The sequence below is a fragment of the Pleurodeles waltl genome, chromosome 6 (genome assembly GCF_031143425.1).
Source record: "Pleurodeles waltl isolate 20211129_DDA chromosome 6, aPleWal1.hap1.20221129, whole genome shotgun sequence".
Lineage (NCBI taxonomy): Eukaryota > Metazoa > Chordata > Amphibia > Caudata > Salamandridae > Pleurodeles > Pleurodeles waltl.
In genome coordinates this window covers 413562442-413582925 of record NC_090445.1, presented here as the reverse complement: position 1 = coordinate 413582925, position 20484 = coordinate 413562442, and the positions used below count along the sequence as shown (strand labels likewise).

Below are 20484 nucleotides of genomic sequence, written 5' to 3'. Positions count from 1 at the left end.
CAATGTCATTTTATACACAAGTTTAGTACTATAAGAATCCTGAATTCCTGTTTTCATCCTTTAGTTTTCCTTTTTTCTTTTAAAATAAGTTCACCTCATGAATAAATTCAGAAAATTCCTCCCCTTTAAGACTGTGACTCAAATATCCCTTTAAGCTGAAAGGCAGTTTCCTTGGTGGCAATCCCTTTAAGTAAAACTCTTTCTGACAATCCCTTTAAGGAAAATACAGGAAGCCACGCCTTCTGTGAATCAAACAGTTTCTATTCCGAGTTAAAACAGCCTTACTTGGAACCGGAACCACCCGATATCAAGGGTCGAGAAGTTTCACTGCCAGGTAAGTGAGCCTTTAGCAGCAGACATTTCCAATGTTATTATGAGCCAAAACGATGTTAGAAAAGTGAGCCTTTAGCAGCAGACCTTTAAATTTTAGTACGAGAGCCAAAACGATGTTGAGGCGACAACCATCCTCGTCGCCAATGTGAAGATCCGTTCCCTACAAATAAACGTGGAGGGCAATGCTGATTTTATGTTATCTTCTTTATTCTCTGTCGCCCCAGCCATCTGCTCCCTCAACCGTCAATGCGTCTTCTCCTCCGGTTTCACGTCTCGAGAACACCGCGCTCTCTCCGATCACCACAGAGATGGCACGCGCTGTTCTCTTGAAGCGCAAACATCACACATATAAACAAGGAACGATGGGAGAAATAGAGGGGAAGAGTTTAGGTGACATAGAAGGACGGCAGGAATAAAAAAGCAAGAGTAGAAAGAGATTGATAGGGGTAGACAAAATCAGATAAAGACTGATAGGGATGAGAAAATAGGAGGATTGTGAGAAAAAAGATATAAAGACAGGGAAAGACAAAGATGAAAAGGCAGGGAAATATTGAGGAGAAAACATGGCAATCCAAAAAGAATATGAGGTGAAAAGATACATCAGGAGAGGCATGGAACAGCAGAGTGAAAAAACAAAAAGACAAAGTGGGTGAAAAAGAGCGAAAGGAAGAGGCAGAGAAAGAGAAGTGGACAGATATGAAGGTCTAGGGAGATGGGTAAAGGTGGAGTAAAAGTAAAATACCCGGGGAGAGAGAAATACTTGAGATCTAAAGGCCAGAAAGACACTGAGAGACAGACATAAATGACAGAGAGACAAATCAGTTGATAAGATGAAGAAAAACAGGCAATAAAGACAAAGGACAAAGACAAAAATAAGAAGAGAAAAGCTAGGAGAGGCAGGGAAAGACAGGAAGAGACAGAGTGAGAAAGGGAGAGACGAAGATATAGACAACGAAGGTAGGGGGAGAGCTAACGACGGAGAGAATGAGGAAGAAACAGGAAGAGACACCTGTTAGCACTTTTATCTAGTTATCCTGCGATCTATAATATATCTACTTATTTCTATCTGTTAATATATGTATGTATCTCTATCTTTGTCTGTGTCTGCTTTAAGTGTCAGTGCCTGTATTTATACTAAACTGTCACTAGCTGGCTATTTCTGTATATCAGGCTAGCATATGTCTGTCTGTTGGGTGATTTCACTGCACAAAATGCAGTGGTAGAGAAACCCATACACAGGGAACTATCAAATATAGGAAATATTTCAGGGTCTTTGAGAAATACAGGTTTCATATTCATAATGAAAGTCCAGAAGCAACTCTACAGAGCTTTGCCTTTCTCAGGGCGACTAGAATTTCGTGGCAAGGTTATCTAAATTTTGCTTAATGTGAATTATGCTGCACATTTCTGGTACTATTATTTTTATTCTTTTGATCTAAAACAATTCTTGTGAAATCTGTACATCATGCGAAATTGTGCTGCAAATTATGCAAGCACGATAAATGTATAATTAATTTATAAACACAGTAGTCACATAATCGCAAAACTCCACTGGCCCTTCCCATTGCTCATTGCCCATTGGTTTATTAACTCTTTATTCATGAACTGTAAATCTAAACATTTTAATTCCAGCCAGTGCCCGCTGACAGATGCACCTTGAATCAAACAGGGTTTCTATCTAAGTAGTCAAAATACATAGGGGGTTACATGTGTAATACGGTTCTTTATGATTCTGATGACATGTTCTTCTAAGGCCCTGTCTGTCCCTTTGTGTCACCCTTTCCCTTCTCTCTTACTCCCTTCTACTGCCCCCTTTCACTGTCTCTTTAAGTTTATATAAATCGCCACCTGCCACAGCATCTGTGTTCTGGTCATAATTGCCCTCTGACCCGACACCGGCATGGACTGCAATCGTGGTCTATTAATTTGCTTAAAGATACAGTGGGAAGCTGACAGACGTCTGCATTTGAAATCATCTACCTACATCCTCGTCCAATGCATGGAATACAGTCTAGATTTACTGTCCAGTGCTCAGTCTGGATGCTTATAGACCAATCAAGAGAGTATTTCCCCAATGTCTATAGGTCACCTCTAGTATTTTGTGTTTCGGTCTGGACATTAGGGTACCTTTTTGTTTTTGTTTGCAGTACTAATATGAAGTGTTGTTATGAGACACACATGATGTTTTTCCATTTATAGAGATCACCTCTGTCGTGTTTTGTCTGGGGATCATCCGAAGTATTGCTTCAAGGTCCTGTAAGGGTGCTTGGAGCGATGAATGGATGGTTTATGTATGTAAATCATTGGGAATGGTTCTTGTATGGTGAGTGAATGTGAAATTGATGAATGCTTAATTGTTGGTCATGACTGGATGGATTATGGGCAGTCACCTGGAATGGATTATGGGCCACTAGTGAGATAACTTTGCCTCTCAGCGCATACTCCTTGATGCCCAGGGCTCCCTGTGTTGACTGTAACTGCGTGAATACCACTATATCATAGTATTTCTATTTGCTTACAGTATCTCCGAGCGCTGTGAAGTGACAGCAAGGTGACATGTTAAATCTATGTAAAACAACTAAGCAAAAACAAATGGTGGTTCCCTGTGAATGATCACAGGACTGTTTAGAGCAGGCCTCATGGTACACAATGGCAAAGGGAAATGACATTTAGGGTGACCAGATGTTGCTGGATTTTCTAGGATAGACCATTTTTTATTACATCTGTCCTAGTCTCCTGATATTTTTCACTAAATGAAATTGTGGATTTGTGAGGTTGGATGAGCACAAGCATGATGTGCCGCACACATCTATTGGGCCGGATCTCATATTCAGCATGGTCCTAAGACAGGTGTCCGCAGACAGGTCTATGTCTGACTATCTTCTACAGTCTCTGCTTTTCCTTTGCATTCTGATACTTCTAGTCTTGCTTGTACCATTACAAAATAACTAGAAGTCCCAGAGTGAAGAGTAAAAAACTGGTGTGGAGTACCTCACACATGGACCTGATAAATATGGCAGCTATGCTGCAAACATTGCGGCTGCCTTTTGTTACCATTGCTGTCAAAGAGGGGGAAAAGCTCTGTATGTCAAACATTTGTGTCTGCTGTATTAAGAAATCCACTTAGAACAAAGTTTTTGTTTCATGCTATGTTTACAGCATGTTAGATTGCTGGTGGAAATGGCTACATTTGAGCACACAGCAAGCCAGCCCAGCTATAGTATTCCAGGCTTAGCAGATCCCCGTAGCCCAGGTTCACTTACAACACTATGGCCCTCATTAGGAGTTTCCCTGACAGAAAAGGCCGCCAGCCATACTCCTGCAGGTCAGGCGACCGCCAGTGCGGTCTCCTTCCCGCTGGCCCTATTATGAGTTTCCCGCCAGCCCAGCAGGAAATGCACAACAACATTGATGCTGGCTCATAGTACGGCCGGTGGCAGACAGTGATTTGCATGATGGGACTGGCCTGGGGCGGGGCCCGCACTGCCCATGCCAAGTGCATGGGCAATGTAGGGGGCCCCCCTCTCTGCCAGCATTTACATGGTGGTGAAACGCCATGTAAACCCTGGCAGGGAGAGGGGTCGTAATCCCGAAGGCAGCGCTGCTTGCAGGGATGGCCCTGGTGGATTGGGACCGCCGGCACCGCCAGGCATCTGAAAAGTGGCAGTGCCGGCGGTCCAACTGTGGCGCTTTCGCCGCAGTCATAATGTCGCGGTCAGACCACTGCTTTGGCAGCAGCCTGACCATGACCCTGGTGGTCTTTTGACCGCCAGGTTCATAATGAGTCCCTATATATCTGTGCCGAAATTAACAGTGTTAACGTGGAGCATAGCAATTTCATTTCATTGTTACTGTTTGATTACCACAAAAACAATAGTCATAGCGATGTTTCTGGCACTGTATAACGCCATAGTGCTATGTCAGTGACTTTTTCTTTGTATTCCTATGCTAACAACTACAGCGAATTCTGGTTTTAAAAACCTGTCAATACTACAATTAGCAGTAATATAATGTGGTTGAAGCCCTACTGAGAGAGTCAATATGAACATTGCAACAGGTAAACTCCCCATACTTTTGCAACTCCTCCCTCACCTCATACACAGGCATGATCCACACAGTGCTTAATTTCATCCGGTGGTTGCAGGTGGGGCCCACTGGCGCCATTTGTGGGGACCGGCTCTTGTTTTTCCTCAACAGATTCAGATCCAGAGAGAGAAAAACACAAAAGGAGAACATAAGGATGAGGAGAAAGATGAAAAAACAGTAACAAAGGGAGAAAGCAGGGATGAAAAGAACTGAAAAGAGTGAGCTAGAAAGGTAGGGAGTGTGTGGTGGTGGTGGATTCAAGAGGCATGAGGCCTTGGTATTTGGCACCCCAACCTTTAATATTGCCAGCTATGGACTTCAGAGTAAAACTTTGGCCCTGCACTTATTCTTTTGCAAATTAAGCACTAGATCCAGCTAATATCATCAAATGTATTTTGTTACACTTTTACATCTAAACACACCACATAATAGTTCTGGGTATCTTACAAGATGTCACCAGTTTAAAAAAACAGGAAAGTGAGCCGTAGGTGGACTGGACTTGGTTAACCAAGTCATTGACAGTACCTGCCATTTCCGGCTGCTGTGGTGATAAAATAGATGTGGACAAGCCACTGAAAGTTCACGCCAGATATCCTTTGTTGTGGCTTCAGCCTGCCACCCCTGCTATAAGCCAAGACTGAAAGTCAAAGTATTAACCTTTGCTTTAATTTAGGTGAGATAAATAAATTCCTTTCTGGTGGCTAAATTGTACAACAGAACTCAGGATCAATCCAAGCTTCCTTGACACACCAAAATGTGTGATCCTGGACAAAGATTTAGTTTCAACATGCCAAATTTTTCTTCAATAATGTTTATCAGGACACCTTGAAATGTGAGCTCAGGATGTGTGCTGTACAATAACCTACTGTGTTAATTTATTAAACTGTAATGTTTCTCCACATAAATAAGAATGCAGGGCATACATGTACATTGTCTAAGGGCAAACTCTTCTACTTTCTGGAATTAACAATTAAAGTTGAACCATTAACCATTAATGCTTAACAGAGAGATGAGAAAAAGAGATACCCATCTAGCTTCTAAACTGCATAATGTGAAATTATGAAACTTGGGGGTTTATGTACATCCCTCTGCGCCAGAGGAGAATCACTTTTTGCCACGTTCCGGTGGTGGTGTGATCTGCTCCATATTTTCAAGGTGTTTTTAAGCCAGCGTTTGGGGCTTAATGCCACCTTGTAAATATGGGCTACCCGACGCAGTTTTCTGCAGCAAAGGGGCGTGCAATTGATGTTGCTGTAGGTGTACCACGCAATACCCATTGCTTTATGACTTTGCCCCAGAATTATAACGAAAAGTAAATCTGAGGCAGGGGTGGCGTTAGAGTGGCACAACGAGGAGAAATACTTTTATTTATCCTCGTTTATTGTTTTTTCTCTGTGTACTGCATTCTTCAGCACACATAGAAGGAGCAAAACACCATTAATGATTGTTTTTGTTGCAGGAAGGTGTATGTATGGTGAATATGGGGCACACATGACAACTGGCTTGCTTCTCAGAGTTCACTAATGGCATTGTTGCTTTTGAATTGGCAGGAATGTTTACAAGTTGAAGTTTAAAAACTATCACTTTTAATACATACCTTTCAGTGCTGTAATATAATCTGATATCTTAAAGTAAAATGTTTCTGCTTTAAGGAATTATTTAGTAGTAAATTCAAACCATTAACCCTTGAAGAAAAACTGGAGAGAATTTTTTTTCCATCCAGTAGCTAATTTAACTTGCACAATGTGAAACAATAAAACATGGGACCAATCACAGCTTCCCAGCTTGACAAATTGTGTGATTCTAGACAAAGATTTTATGTCCTCATGCCTCTATTTCTACATTAACGAATGTGAGAACACCTTCAAATGTGTACGTTTAGGATATGTGCTGTACAAAAACCCTGTGTGCTTGATTTAATAGGCTATGAAGTTGCTCCACATAGAATAATGATCTCGAGCACACATGACACTTGTCTTGCTGCTTAGTGTTCCCTAATGACGTTGTTGTCTGGATGGGGGGCAGAAATGTTTCTAGGTCGAAGCTTAAAACCATCCCTTTTATTACATTTCTCTCAGTGCAGTAATATAATCTAATAATTTTAATGTGAAACGGTTAAGCTTTCAGCATGGTTGAGAAATGCATGTCTTTGAATCTTTAGTATAATATTCTTTTTATTTTCATGAATTTTATTAAAGCCATTCAAATATTCTGTTTAAATTAACAAGAACATTGATGTTAAACAGTTTAGTAGAATATAGGATCAAACAATTAAACTGTTACAAATAATATAGGAAATAGAATAAATTATGAATAAGCATACCTTGTAATATAAAACTATATTAGCCTTATACCTTAAACTATAAATTAAGAATAACTAATTCAACAATTAACATTGAGATGGGTAATAAAGGAGATTCAAGGGGGTTCTAACACTTCTGCAGAAATGGGTTGATGCAAATTAGTTCTTAATGCAGAATAATTTAGCATATTAGTTATAGGTAACCAACAAATTTGTTGTTTAAAAGCTGAAGACAGTGGAGTCACAAAATTGGTGTCTAATCTATGGTTATAACAAACACCATACCACCACGCCTGAAAAGAAATATTGAGAGCATTTTTCCAATTTTTTGTTATTTGCTGAAAAGCTACAGCAATTAATAAATCCACAATTTGCACATTCATTTCACAGTTTATCCGAATATCCGAAAGACTACCCAAAAATACATCTGTATACAAAAATGGTACAGAGGTATGAAAAATTTGATTAATTTGAGACCATACCTGAAGTCAAAATTGGTATGTATGTGGACATTCAAATAGCATATGTTTTAGAGTTGAATTAGAGACTTGGCATGTCCAACATGTCGACATTATAGAAGAGTTTGTTTTATTTAAAATATATGGTGTAAGTAGTAATCTATTATATAGAAAAAATAGCATTTGAGTAGTGTTAGCCGCACAAGATGTTTTGCGAATTTTAGTCCATGTCTTATTCCATAAAGGAATAGCTAATAAGGTTCGTAAGTCATCTTCGCATTGTAATTCCACTAATGTCTTCTGCCTTGGTTGAGCTACATAATTGAGAAGAGAGTAAATTCTTGAGGCGGAGGGAAACGTTGGTAGGATTTGTAATACAGGGGAAGGTGTAGGTACTTGGGAGGTTACAGACAATAGAGAGTTATATGAACGTAAAACAGCTGCAGTTAAGAGCTGATATTTATTTTGAAAAGATATAGGAAAATTGAATAACTGTTTGGCCTGTGTAAATGAAACTAATGAGTGATGATCTAATAATTGAGATACCCATGTGAAGCCCTTTTATGCCATGACTTCCAAAAAACACATTTATTTTTGATCTTAATAAGATTGTTGTACCAAATTGATGAATTAAGAAATTGATCTAAATTGGAAAATCTAGAAGTAAAAATAGGACATAATAGTTTACAAGCGATTTTAAGAACCGGTAAAGACACATTGGCTGGACGTTAGGTGAGGGAAATAAATTTGGTGAATGAAACGGATGAATAAATGACTAACTCAACCCATCAGGGTTTTTGCTATGGAGCATCCTCATGATACAAATGGATTGAATGTTTTAGAAAAAAGGCAGTATGATAAAGTTGGAAGTTTGGAAAATTAACTCCCCCATCTTGTTTGGGTTGTTGCAGCTTTTTAAGAGACATCCAAGACTTCCTATTATTCCATAAAAAGGAGATTAAAATAGAATTGATTTTCTTAAAGACGGAAGGAGAAATATTAATGGGAATATTAGAGAGATAGAAAATTATTACAGGAACAAGCATCATTTTAATAGAATCTAGTCTACCCCACCATGAGAGAAACAAAGGGTTCCATCTTGTTGTTAGATTCTTAGGAGTGGACAACAGAGCACCAAAATTAATAGAAACGGTATGTATCAAAGAATTTGTAAACCAGATGCCTAGATATGTTATGTTGACATGATTCCAAAGAAAATTTGAAGAAGCAAATTCATGTTTAAAGCACCATTTATTAAGGGGAAGAATCTCACATTTACCAGTGTTAAGGTTATAACCTGACCATTTTCAAAATTTGAGACTGTATCTAAAAAGGGTTTTAAGGGGCGTTTCAGGGCAAGATAAATATAATAGAATATCATCAGCATATGCTGAACATTTGATATGCAGGTCTCTCTAATTGAATACTTGTATATTAGTATTCTGACGAATAGAAGATAAAAAAGGTTCAAGTGCCACGATACAAAGCAAAGGAGATAAGGGACAACCTTGTCTGACTCCTCTTTGAAGAGAAAACGGTGAAGAAGTAATACCATTTACAAAAACGGACGCTTTAGGAGAGCTATATTAAATGGACACTAGTTTAATAAAATTCTGTCCAGAACCGAACCAAGAAAGAGTAGCAAAAAGATAATCCCAATGGATGCGATCAAATGCTTTTTCGGCGTCTAAGGATATAGCAGCTAATGATTTCAAATAAGTTTTAGATTTATTTAAAATGTCAAAGAAAAGTCTAGTATTATCTGAAAGATATCTACCTTTAATAAAATCCGACTGTTCCCTGCCAATTAAAATGGGAAAGAAAGATTCTAGTCTAATTGCAAGAATTTGAGCGAATATTTTGTAATCAGTATTAACTAGGGATATTGGTCGGTAATTTTTACATAATGTAACATCTTTACCTTCTTTTGGAATGAAGCAAATCAAAGCGTCTTGAAAAGTGCCAGACGCTTTATTAGATGTTATAAAATATGTGAAGCGTTTGTGTAATTTGAGGATTAACATTTTTGAGAAAGATAAATAAAACTCCACATAAAAACCATCTGGCACGGGGGCTTTGTTTGTTTTAATAGAGGTAAGTGCTCCCTGAATATCTTAGAAAGAAATATCAGCATCTAGAGGGGAAAAATCAATATTTGAAACAAATTCCTGTTTAATAGAGTTTAAGTATGTAATGATATTCAAATTAGATGGAGAATTTTCTGGGGTATAAGGTTTGTTATAGTAGTCAGAGAATTCATGCAAAATATCTCTATCATTAGTGACTGGGGTATGATCATCACGTAAAATCATTTCAATTTTGGTTCTATTCTTCTTACTTTTTAAAACATTTGCTAGAAGTTTGCCTGCTTTGTTTTGTCCACCATAATATGTGGCACTTGATTTAAGAAGAAATGAGGCAGCATTATCTGTAGAGAATGTATTGAATTGTAACATAGCGTTAACTAATTCATTCAGACATTCTTTCATTTTAGACGTATGATAAATATGTTCAAGGGATTTAATATGTTTAATAATGTCAAGTGAGTTTTTATTTTTAGATTTCTTTTTGTTGGAAACATATGTTAAAATAGAATCCCGTGAAGCGGCTTTAAAAGCATCCCATATTGTGTGAAACGAGGGTTCAGGTGTATCATTCAATAAAAAATATTCATGTATAAATTCTTGATTTTTTTTTATAAAAGTAGTGTCTGTTAAAAGAGAGATATTAAAGTGCCAATGATTAACTTTGGCAGTAACAGAAGCTAATTCCAGATCTAATGTAATTGGGGCATGATTGGAAATTAGAATAGTACCAATCTCTGAACCTAGGATATGTGAAGATAAGGACTTAGATGTAAATAAATAATCAATCCTGGATTGGGAAAAGTGTACTGGAGAAAAAAATGTATATTCTCGTAACATGGGATTACTGAATCTCCATAAATCAATAAGGGCTCTCTGTGCAATAGCTGAAGTAAACTGTTTGTGCATGTGTGTTGGAATACAATTAGTTTTAGAGGAATGATCTAAAAAAGGATCAGAAACAAGATTACAATCACCTCCAAAAATTAAGTAATCATTTTATCCAAGTGAGTAGGTGCATATACATTCAAAATTGTTACTGGTGTGTTATTGTCATAACACAACAGGAGAGTAAGGGAGAGTTGAGTATATAAAAATAACCGAAAGGAAGAATGTCGTACCAATCTCCCTGAATACAAAACCAAAAATCACACAAGAAAGTACACGGTTCACAAGTTTGTACGGAGCTCTAAACAGTGGAAATTTCCTAGTAGCTCCTAGACCTTGTTAGGTAAGTCGATGCTGGTGGGTACTGTGGAGAGTCGAGATTCGGAGGTGGGGGAGGGGAGGGAAAGTTTCCTTTACGGACTAGGTGGTCTCACACACTATATAGTGTCATGCTTCATCATATGACCACCTAGCCCCACCCAGGTAGGACAATGCCACCTGGGCGGACTCAACCTCACTGTTAAAGGAACAGGAGGGAGTGCGTAAATTATCATTGTTCTGGAAAAATGTGGGATCCAGCTAACCTAGGGTATACTTAAAAACACCTAAGCAGTCACCTGTGTGAAAGTACACTTTTAATAGTGGTGACCGTTGGTGTGGTAAAAAACAGATTTGGGACACCTCTATGAGAGCAAGGACTCACATGGTCGCCTATCTAAGAGTCAATGGCCAACATGTTTCTGCCCTCTCTACTGAGCCATGGAAGGTCTCGGGGCATTCGTCATGGCCTCGGATCCCTATGCCTCATAAAATATGAGGGAAAAAGGACTACTCTGTGCACTGGGAGAGTACGTGGAAGTGGGTGCAATGAAGTTAAAGGGCCTACCTTAAGCAAGGCAATACCTTGTGGAGGCCTGGGGGAAATAAAGCACAACACTCTACAGCAAAGCAAACACACATGTGACATAGTGAGGGAGTGTCCCCTTATTGTCACACACTATATGGATAGAAAAATAAAATACAGCTAAATGGAAAGGCAAAACATGAGTTAAATAAAGTCCGTACTTGGAAATAGATAAAGGATAATTACAAACGGCAGGGCAAATATCTTGCCGACAAAAGTAAAAAAATTGAAGGCGTGTGGGGAATCATAATAATGAGTCCCAATATGGGGTAATTGTTGTCTATGAATGGAAAGGCATAGGAGGTGCTATGCATCATATGCAGCCTGTTGGGGAATAAATTAATCAGCCCAATAAGCCCAGAATGGGATACAACAGTAGAGAAACAAAGGGAAAAAGGGAAGATCTTATTTGTGCCGGGGGGGCAAAGACTCACAACTCCAAACGGGGCGCTCACTGTGCGCCTATTCCGTCCTCTCGCTGGACCGCTTGTGGGAAAGGTCCGGGGAGAAGGTGATATTTGAAGAAAAAGGTGAATTGAACCCAGCGCGTCAGTTCGTGCAATCGCCGTCACTTGCCCATGTGTTACTATAAGAGTAATAGGGACCAGCGCGCCAAAACGCGCAATCACTGCCGCTGGCCTGGGCTGTGTAACCAAGTCCGAGTCACAGTGCGGGTATGCAGCATCAGTGGAGCGACGTCACGTTACGGGGCATCACATGACGCCGCGCCGCTTGCAGACTGCTGGGAAATGAAGTTCCCAGCAGTGCAAGCTATAAAGAGGAGCCCTCTTCGCTGATCGCGAGAGGGACGAATAGATGAAAAAAGGGGAAAAGGGAAGAAAGGGGAAAAAAAGGAAGATGGGGAAGGGGAAAGCCAAGGGGGCGGTGTGGTAAGGGGCAGACATGGAGAAAGGAGGGCGGGAAGAGGGGAGGGAAGGAAAGAAAAAAGGGAAAGTAGGCAGTAGGGGGAAGCAACCCAGTAAAGAGTGGGGGAGACTCAAAGTGAAAAGGGAATAATGAGGCAAGGAAGGGGTATGGGAGGGAGTAGAAGCAATGTAGGGGAATGAAGGGTGGGAGAGAGAAAAAGGGGAGAGAAAAAAGAGGGAAAGGGGTGAAGAAAGGGGAGAAACAGGGGAAGTGAAAGGGGAAAAAGGGGAAGGAGAGGGAAACAAAAGGGGAAGAAACAAGAAAAAAGAAGAAGGAGGGAAGGAGAAAGAAAGAGAGAAAGAAAGAAAAAAGAAAAAAAGCAGAGGAAGCACTAAGTAAAGTACAGAGGGTGAGAGAAGAGGTGGGCGAGTATTATGCACCACAGGACTGTTTCCAGGCATAGTATTGCTGTATACCAAAGATAATGGTGGACAAGGTAATTTGTTAAGTGAGAACCTAGGGATCTCATCATTCAAACCGTTAGTGTCTGAGTGTAGTCTCCAGACCCAGCTTTGTTCATAAACAATTAGCTTCTGTGTCATATTGTTGGTCGTGGGTGGTAATTGTTCTAGAACAGTCCAAAATAAATCATCTGACGAATGGTTGTTCAGAATGAAATGACTTGTGAGCTTAGTTGGGTCGCGTTTACAATGGATAGTGCTCCTGTGCTCGCAAATTCTGGTGCCCACTTTCCTCGTTGTCATTCCGATGTATTTTAGCTGGCAGGGGCACTTGTTCAAATAAACCACATTTTTACTGTTGCAGTTAGTGAGTGACTTCAAAACCCACGGGGTTTTCAGATCAAGGTTTACCGTCGTGGATTGCTGTGTAAAGAAGCATATACTACAGTTGCCACATGGATAGTGTCCTGTAGGGGGTCATCCTGATGATTTTCTGGATCTTGTTGGATAGTGGGTTGAATGTAGTTATGCACACTATCTGTTCCGTGTTGGGTTTGTTGATGAGGGGTTGCAACAATTGGTCTCTGTTATTGTTGCGAGCTCTTTTGTTGGCTCTTCTGACAAGGTGTATGGGGTAATCTTTTTCTTGCAGTTTGGTGGAAAGTTTGTTGGCATGTTTAAAATAATCTGTGAGGTTCGAGCAGTTCCGTCTTAGGCGTAAGAACTGCCCCACTGGACGATTCTCCTTCAGAGACCTTGGGTGAAAGCTCTGAAACTGGAGAAGATTGTTGCGATCCGTGGGTTTGTGGTACACCTCTGTAGCTAGGGATCCATTATTTTCATAAATAAGAAGATCCAAAAATGGCAGTTGGTTGTCGCCTATGGTCATAGTAAATTTCAGGAAAGGGTTAGCCGTATTAAGGCAGTTCGAGAAGGCTAAGGCTTCTTCTCTGGTTCCTGTCCAGATCAGTAGAATGTCATCTATGTACCGTTTCCATAATTAGATCTGCTGTAGGAACGATTTGTCATCATGGAGAACCACTTGTTTCTCAAAACTGTCTACATACAGGCAGGCCAGATTCGGGGCAAAAGTACTGCCCATTAAAGTCCCCTGAATATGTAGGGAAAAAGTATTTTCAAATTTGAAAGGTAAGCCAGATCAAGTACAAATTCAGGGGGAGTACGTGAAACACCTCTGTTTGCGTCGAGGAGGTCGCATATGACACCCAGGGTTGCTTCCTGGGGGATATTCTTATAAAGGGATTCAACGTCCAGTGTAATCAAAAGTTCCCTAGTTTTGTCAAAGGACACAGAGTCTAGCAGAACCAGGACATCGGTAGTGTCTTTCAAGTAGGTGGGAATTTGTTTAACTAGCGGTTGCAGGAAGAGGTCACAAAATTGGGAAAGTGGGTCAAGAACCGAGCCAATACCTTCTGCTCGACTACAGGACAGATGCCACCTGAGGTCCTGGCCTTTTAAATATCGGTGTCCCGCAAAATCGACGGGCTTATGGAGACACTGAACAAATTATTCAACAACATGAGTTCAGGAAAACTAACTGCCCTGAAACGTCTAACTGCCGACTCCTCGAGTATAATTAGACCAGCAGACAAAGGTGGGGCTACGGTAATTTTACCTCACAAAATTTATAGGGATGAATGTCAACGCCTACTAGAAAACACCCAACACTACAAACGCTTGTCCCGTGACCCAACACCAGATATCTAGGAAGAAATCTCCTTTCTGGTGACCAAAGGAGTCGATAATGATTGGCTCACCACACATGAAGCAGCTTTTCTAATGCAATCTAATCCAAAAATACCTTACTTCTACATTCTTCCTAAAGTACATAAAGGAAAAATTCCGCCTCCAGGGAGACCCATAGTGTCAGGTATTGGCTCGTTTCTTGAACCACTTTCCCAATTTTGCGACTTCTTCCTGCAACCGCTAGTGAAACCAATTCCCACCTACTTGAAAGACACTACCGATGTCCTGGTTCTGCTAGACTCTGGCCCTCATTACAACATTGGCAGTAAATCCTGCTCACCGCCGTGCAGAAGACCGCCAACACACCGCTGCAGCAGTGGAATTCCGCTACAGCTATTACGACCCACAGCTCGGAATGCGCCAAAATCCAGACACCCACACAAGTCCGCCACACCAAAGGTCAGTGATAAACTGGCGATAACAAAACCGACACCGTCACGCCAACAGGAATACGCCCACACTATCATGACCCACGAATCCACGCAGCGGTCTTTCAACCGCGGTATTCCATTTGGCGGTACACACCGCCGCGCTCAAAATACACACACATTTACAAAACACAACCAAATTGGACAAATCGAAATACACACACCTGATACACATACACACACCACTCCCACACACCCAATCCAGTATAAAACACACACCCACATCACCCACAAACCATTACTACCAAAATTGCAAAAGAAGGCCAGAGAGAGACACCACCAGAAACAACACTAGCATCCACAGACACACAACATCATCACTCACACAACATCCACGCACCTCAGACAACACACACAAACACATCCCCTCACACATCACAAAACACCCCACCCCACACATCACCCACACCACATCATGGCACCTCAACGACACCCCAGGTTCTCTGAGGAGGAGCTCAGGGTCATGGTGGAGGAACTCGGGTAGAGTCCGGGTAGAGCCACAGCTATTCGGATCACAGGTGCAGCACACCTCCATTGCTAGGAAGATAGAGCTATGGCGCAGAATCGTCGACAGGGTCAACGCAGTGGGACAGCATCCAAGAACACGGGATGACATCAGGAAGAGGTAGAACGACCTACGGGGGAAGGTGCGTTCCGTGGTCTCAAGACACCAGATTGCAGTACAGAAGACTGGCGGTGGACCCCCACCTCCTCCCCCACAACAAACAACATGGGAGGAGCAAGTCTTAGCAATACTGCATCCTGAGGGCCTCGCAGGAGTAGCAGGAGGAATGGACTCTGGTAAGTCAACTCTTAACTATTATATCCCCCACCCTACCTGCATGCCATCACATACTCCCACCCTCACCCCCATCACTCCAACACCTCACATATGTCCCACTATCACAAACCACCCATCCCAACACCAAGCCCTGCATGCAACACCAAAGCAGGGACACCCATCACCAAAGCATGTCCACTACAGATACCCACACAGACCCCAAACCAAATATCGCACAAGCACCTAGACAATAATGCAAGCACTGGAGTACATGGTCACTCACCCATTGCACACAATAGCACACACAGATGCAATAATCATGCCTTTACACCCCTGAAGGCCCCCTACCCAACATCACCAGACAGGAGGTTCCATGCATGTCCACTCCCCCCACAGAAGAGGCCCACAGTGATGACAGCAGCTCTGTACAACTGGATCAAGATGACCAGCCCGGCCCATCTGGGACCTTGGGACAGTCACAGAGCCTCCCCCCTCAGGAAACACCAGCACATCACCCACCCAGAGGGCCCATCCCTCTGACCCCAGGACACGTCAATCAGCAGTGCGTCCACCACTACATGGAACCCAGGGAAACCCACCACCCCAAGAAAATCAGGTACCTGGGGCAGTGGTCACAAGGTTCAGGGGACAGAGGCACAGGAAAACAGGGGAACTGACAGGACTGCTGTGTGACAGGGGGAGGACAGGCCCAGGGAATCCACTCTCCATGAGGCCCTCTCCAACATCATGGGAGCGTACCATCATTCCCAGGAGACAATGGCAACAGTACTGGCCAACTTTCAGGAGACCCAGCGGCTGCAGGAGGAACACTATCTGGGGATCAGGGAGGAACTCAAGTCTATCAACACCACCCTGGTCACCATCGTAGGGGTGCTGCAGGACCTTGTCAACACCAGGAGGGACACTGTGGCACAACAAAGGGGCCCCTGACACTAGCCTGGATTGTAGTGTGGTTAGTGTTACGTATCCTTTGCGCATTAGCTTCAGGCTTTAGGCCTTTGTGCACTTTGCCCTGGATGTATTTTATTCATTTGCTTGCGGCTTAGAGCCTCTGTGCACTTTGCTCTAAATGTTTTTTATTAGGCTTCGTACTGTTATTTTTCAAATAGCCAGTTCTACGGTCTTGTTTTATATTCATATCACACTGTTTAGCCTACTTCAGCACTGGAGTTCTCCATAACACATTCTTGTTCACTCTGTGCTTCAGTCAAGGATACAGTCTGGTACATTGCCGATAGACGTGGTAGAAGTTTAGTCTTTGGCATTCCTGCGTAGGGACATTTTGTGATCACGCTGACATGTTAGTTATAAAAACACTTCCTTGTCCCAATTACACGCAAGAGGGAGATTCCGACCAGGGAACCACAACTAGACGCTGACTGCCTCGTTGCAGATGCTGAACCAAGATCACAGGCCTTTGCTCAGGTATGAGGGCTGATGTCTCCCCAGTGATTCAGAAAGGCAAGTTAGAAGCTTAACATGCTGTGCTCGAAATAGGACTAGCAGAGGGAGAGTAGAAACTATTAGACACCATGATAGCGTTGTTCTTATGTTTTACTCTCCTGGTGACTATTTCAATCCTACTGTGTTGTATGGTTCTGGTTATTGCGGCTCACGCCTTATTATCTAAAATGCAGTCGTTTTATTAAAACATTATATAAAACTTATACTGCCTTTGTCATTTGTATATGAGATCATACTGTAAATGAGAGAGTTGGTTTGGATCTGAGTGACCACGGCTTCCCTGAGAAGTTCCAAAGATGTCATGCGCTCGGCTGCCCAATCATCTCTTCCCCTTGGGAGAAATGAGGCACTGCTAGTTAGCTGGAGCAAAAACCGGATTTAGGGTGACAGAGTTCCTTACACATGGGTTAGACTCAGTCCCCCCACACAGTGATCGATCCTGCTGCCTAGAAATCCAGTAGTCTCATTTAGGATAATGAGAGCCCACGCGACAGGATGATGACCAGCCCACCACCTCTGCCGAAGCTAGTGGACAGGAGGCACTGCCACAGGACCACAACACCAGCACCCCACCCCCTGCAGATGGATAGCCACCCCGCAAACGGTCCCTGAGATTCAGGAACAAGACTGAGAACATTGCCAAGACCCCACCAGGAAATGAGATCCTCTTGAATGTCATCCTTCTGTCCCACTTTGTCACCCTGTCCATCCTTAAACTGCCTTAGCTCCACTTCCTATGCCCCTTTGGACAATGCACCTGTGAAACAAATAGACTGGACTCTGCCATGAACATTCCTCCACCATCACCCCTGACCATTTTACAACCCCCTCCACTTATTTGTACAAAAATAAACATACATCAATCACAAAACAATCTAAGGTCAGTCTGTGCTTTCACAAATGTGTATTTACAATAACCATGGAATATAGCAATGTCAATTTTATCGCCAATATACCGATGTAACACAGCTCTAGTCCATGAGGAAATATAGCAGAGGTCACACAGTGGGACCCACATCTGTGAAATGGAAAGCCAAAGTGACAAGTCAGGGTCCATACACTGGGTGAAAGTGACAGACTTATGATAGTTCAAACAATAGTATGAGATGTGTGAGGCAGTGATATCTTCTTACCTGTGTCTCACTGTAAGTATTGCTGGATAACGTTGTTTCTGTTGTCGATATACTCTTCTGCCTTCTCTTCTTCACAGTCCACAGGCTTCACAGCTGCCACAAGACCTCCAGCTGGACCATCCTCCTGCAGAAAAGGCACCTGTTGTCTCAAAGCCAGGTTGTGCAGCATACAGCAGGCCACGATGATCTGGCACACCTTCTTTGGTGAGTAGTAGAGAGAACCACCTGTCATATGGAGGCACCGGAACCTGGCCTTCAGGAGGCCGAAGGTTCTTTCAATAATCCTCCTAGTTTGCCCATGTGCCTCATTGTAGCGTTCCTCTGCCCTTGCCCTGGGATTTCTCACTGGGGTCAGTAGCCATGACAGGTTGGGGTACCCAGAGTCACCTGCAAATGTCGAGGGACAACTGTTAGACACACACTAACCCGTAGGGACAACCCAAGACCCAGTCAACTATTCACAGGGTATAGGGTCCTTGGCCTCACCTATTAGCCACACACGGTGCCTCTGAGTTGCCCCATCACATAAGGGATGCTGCTATTCCTCAGAATGTAAGCGTCATGCACTGAGCCAGGAAACTTGTCATTCACATGGGAGATGTACTGGTCTGCCAAACACACCATCTGCACATTCATTGAATGGTAGCTCTTCCTGTTTCTGTACACCTGTTCACTCCTGCGGGGGGTACCAAGGCCACATGTGTCCCATCAGTGGCACCTATGATGTTGGGGATATGTCCCAGGGCATAGAAGTCACCTTTCACTGTAAGCAAATCCTCCACCTGAGGGAAAACGATGTAGCTGCGCATGTGTTTCAGCAGGGCAGACAACACTCTGGACAACACGTTAGAGAACATTGCCTGGGACATCCCTGATGCAATTGCCACTGTTGTTTGAAAAGACCCACTTGCCAGGAAATGGAGTACTGACAGGACCTGCACTAGAGGGGGGATCCCTGTGGGATAGCGGATAGCTGACATCAGGTCTGGCTCTAACTGGGCACACAGTTCATGGATTGTTGCACAATCAAGTCTGTAGGTGACTATTACGTGTCTCTCTTCCATTGTCAACAGGTCCACCAGCGGTCTGTACACCGGAGGATGCCACCATCTCATCACCTGCCCCAGCAGACGTGACCTATGGACGAGAACAGCGAGGAGAGAGTCAGCCAACACTGAGGTATCTCAAATTGTCATTAGCACACATTTATTAATCCGCAATGTGCCTGTTACTGTGTGTATGCAAGGCCTACATAGGTGTGACGCAGTTATTATTATTGCCATGTGGCCCCCTGAAATGGCCGCTGCCTGACCTGTAAGGTGGGACAAGGGGATATGAGGTAACTGCGCTGGCGTTCTACACCGTCACGGTAGGCGGTCGAAGACCGCGACGCAATCCTGCATTGGTTAACATTGGACCCCATGGGTCCGAAGAGCCAATGACGATGTACGCCAGCGGTAACGGTACGCACCTTCGTGGACGTGACCGACATTTTCTCTCTGTTCACTCACTTGATACCTGACCTTCAACAGGAGAGGACCTACACTGTAAGTGCTGCTGTGACCTCAGTCTGGAAGCGACGATGGCTCATGTGTCTGGGGAAAGGGCCCCCCCCTTCACTTCAGAGGAGTTGGAGAAGTTAGTAGATGGGTTCTCCCCTAGTACACGCTACTCTACGGTCCTCCAGACAAACAGGTGAGTACACTGTGAGCATGCTGCATGGGCAATGGCTGTTTGGAGTGGTGTGGATGGAAGATACATGGGGGCGAGGACTGAGCCCTACATGAGCGGACGGTGAGTGTCTGTGCGTCAGGGCAAGGGTGGGAACGTGGGCCAATGACTATGACTGTCTGGACGGTGAAATATTTACCTTTTCCTCTGTACTATTCCTCTAGGTCAGTGCATATTTGGCGTGCCATCGCCAAGGAAGTCCGGACCCTGGGTGTCCACCACAGATGGAGCACCCACTGCCGGAAAAGATGGGAGGACATTCGCCGGTGGAGCAAGAAGACGGCGGAGGACCAGCTGGGGATGGCCTCCCAACGTGGGAGGGGTGCCCATCGCACCATGACCCCCCTGATGTTCCGGATCCCTGGCACAGATAAGATCTTCCCTTTTTCCCTTTGTTTCTCTACTGTTGTATTCCATTCTGGGCTTATTGGGCTGATTAATTTATTCCCGAACAGGCTGCATATGATGCTTAGCACCTCCTATGCCTTTCCATCCATAGACAATAATTACCCCATGTTGGGACTCATTATTGTGATTCCCCACATGCCTTCAATGTTTGTACTTTTGTCGGCAAGATATTTGCCCTGCCTTTTGTAATTATCCTTTATCTATGTCCCAGTACATTCTGTATTTATCTCATTTATTCCTCTATCCATATAGTGTGTGACAATAAGGGGACACTCCCCTTCCTGGATTCCTGGGGCTAGTTGCCTAAAGGTATAGGGTAAGAATACTATTATTATGTCCCACACACGTGTGCAGTGCATGTATTCTGC

At 43.1% G+C, this 20484-nt stretch overlaps 1 long non-coding RNA gene across 1 annotated transcript in view; it reads left to right on the top strand.

Moving 5' to 3' along the window:
* The first annotated feature begins 263 nt into the window (after positions 1–263).
* LOC138301946 (uncharacterized) overlaps positions 264–20484 on the top strand; it is a 137808-nt gene continuing 117587 nt past the window's right edge. Inside the window, exon 1 of the long non-coding RNA XR_011205182.1 lies at positions 264–334. This is a non-coding gene — a long non-coding RNA (uncharacterized lncRNA). The remainder of the gene's footprint in view (positions 335–20484) is intronic.